At 32.2% G+C, this 2754-nt stretch overlaps 1 long non-coding RNA gene across 1 annotated transcript; it reads right to left on the reverse strand.

The window, feature by feature from the left end:
• Positions 1-737: 737 nt before the first annotated feature.
• On the reverse strand, positions 738-2235 carry LOC134233193 (uncharacterized). The gene is made up of 4 exons (XR_009984933.1): positions 2040-2235; positions 1665-1716; positions 1241-1455; positions 738-877 (listed from the first exon to the last, which is right to left on the reverse strand). It is a non-coding gene; the product is annotated as an uncharacterized LOC134233193 (long non-coding RNA).
• Between the last annotated feature and the right edge of the window lie 519 nt (positions 2236-2754).

Consider the following 2754-nt stretch of genomic DNA (forward strand, 5'->3'; position numbering starts at 1 on the left):
ATTGTATGACAAAGAAAGGGGTTTGTGAGTTTTATTCCATATAATGTTTCTTTATTCCAGGTGGTTCTCTTAACATCAGAACTTTGACATTAACAGAAGACCATAAAAGATATGCCACTTTTTCAAGTCTGGGTAATAAAATATTTATCTATAATTTCAGACCAGGGAGCTACAAATTTTGAGACTAGTGTTGGTGTACATGTAAATTGGAGACTAATGACTTTTTCCCTATCTTTTTTTGGAGCATTTTACCACTATGTTTACCTGCTTGACCTTGAACATGTTGAGGTGCCCTTTTCTCTGTTCCTTCACAATAATTCTTTCATTTAGGGGCAAGATACTATGGATATGGTAAAAAGCTGTAAGAAACAAAACATGAAAAATTAATAACAGGTATGGCTCTCCATAGAAAGAGTATACAAAAAAGGAGAAAAGATATACAAACAGGGTGTACTTATAACTAAAGCAAGTAGTTAACATTTTACACAATGATAAAATTCTCTGTGTCATCTAGTTCAGAGAATTACATAAAAAAACTTATAATTATATGTATAGATCAATTTATAGACAACAAAATATGATACGAAACATACATAATGGTACCGTAATCCGAGCACATGGAATTCGAAGATTTACAAAATTTATGAAAATGCAAATAATAGCATTTACAGCATTTAACATATTAAGACATCTATAGTTTCAGACCAGCAAGCTACAGATTTTGTGGATGTACATGTAAATTGGGGACTAGTAACTTTTTGCCATCTTTTTTTTTGAGCATTTTACCACTGTGTTTACCTGCTTGACCTTGAACATGTTGAGGTGCCCTTTTCTCCGTGTTCCTCCACAGTATTTTATTTCATTTAGCAGAAAGATACTATGGATAAAAAAATATGAAAAATCAATAACAGGTATGGCATTTCATAGAAAAAATATACAAACAGATGTATTTATGATTAGAGCAGGTAGATAACATTCATACAATAATAAAATCCTTAAACTTTTGTGATCTAGTTCAGCGAATTATTTCAAAAACATATGATAATATGTATAGGATCAAATTTAGAGACGAAAAAACATGATACAAAACGGATGTACATAATGGCGCACCATACTCGGAACACATAGAATTTAAGAGTTTACGAAAATGCAAAGGTTAGCATCTACAGCATTTAACATGCAAGTTATTGGGATAATGAGCAAGTGATTTAACATAAAATAAAATATACTAACAACTTACACTGTAGATAGCTGGGGTTTAAAGTGGACAGGAAATTCAAAGTTCCAGTAAATGGTGGCAATCTCATACACAATAAGTCGTACAACAAATGATTAGTTCGTATCTCAAACTGGGTAGCCAAATATCAGGTCATGTCACTTTAAGAAGGAAGGCTCAGCAAGTTCGATGTTGTCAGATCATTCCCATAGATACTTCAAACATTTCTGGCACAATTTCTGAAAGAAAAGTTGTATTTTGAAGGTTTTTTTTTTCAAATTAGGATTAATTCTGATGAATGTAAAAATTTGAAAAGTTTACAGATGACAGACGAATACCAGACACTGATCAGAAAACTCTATTGGGTCTTAAAATAGCTCAGGTGAGCTAACAAAAATTCAATTCATGTGATTTTATTGATCTTATCAGAAAACTTAAGAAATATTACCTTTGTGTTAATTTTCATACTGGTTTTGTCCTTCTTGTGAGTATTCGGATTCCTGTAAATAATGCATGTATAATTGTGCATCATAGAATATGATAGTATTTTCAATAATTTATGCTTATTAAGTATTTAATGTAGAATAATTATGCATAGCTCTGTGCAATTTATAGCATGTTTAGATTACCTATCAGAATCCATTGCTATTGTATTTTTAGGATTAAGGAAATTAAGAATATAAACCTCGTCTTGTTTACTTGGTAAATAGTAGTTCAAGTTGTTGCAATATTTTTTATAGTCTTATGCTAAAATATACAAGTTACTAAAAAACAATGCTACGTTATATGTGTTATATGAAAATTTGAGCTGCATGGTTCTCACCAATTTCACAAGCTGACTATATACGCGGGCGCTGTGGGGAATCGTCTCAGGCACAGTCCACTGCAACTATTAAATAATCAAAATAAGTGCTGAATATGATCTTGAACATGCATTAAAAAGTAATATATTTTTTTTTACATTGTACAACATACTTTGTAAATGCTGAACAGAGGAACACTAAAATTCCTGAACCAATCCCAAACGAGGAAATTGGTTAAAATCCATCTTTATGAGAGATGTTTAAAAGTGTTAAATAATTATTGCAAAATTTAAATAGCGCTTGCCCAAACGTTTTTACGGTCAGGCATTTTATGTGTAGTGCCCAGACTAAGGAACAGTAACATTGTCAGTAGCAGAAGTAATTATTCATTCAAGGACACATGATAAAATTTTGTACATTGTTCCTACCGCAGTACAGGGTCGTAAAATGTCTTCATCTTCTGTCAAAACAGAAATTCCATCCAAAGCTAATCATGCTTCTCCTTTTCGCGACACTCTCTTTCGCACTTTCCCTCTGTACAACATCATGATCAAGTTCAACATGGCTGCGTGAACCCCCAAAAAATTGAATTTCGGCGCGGCGTGTTGTTTAAATTAATTGCTTTTCGAGCCCGACTTCGATCCCAATGTAATTGTACTACAGTATTAGTCGACAGTTTTAGTGAAAAAATATCTATTCCACTGTTTTGAAAATCTACATTAGGGTTAAATAATT

Source organism: Saccostrea cucullata, unplaced genomic scaffold (assembly GCF_032062105.1).
Source record: "Saccostrea cucullata isolate Sc308-1 unplaced genomic scaffold, CSIRO_AGI_Scuc_v1 ctg6911, whole genome shotgun sequence".
Classification (NCBI taxonomy): domain Eukaryota; kingdom Metazoa; phylum Mollusca; class Bivalvia; order Ostreida; family Ostreidae; genus Saccostrea; species Saccostrea cuccullata.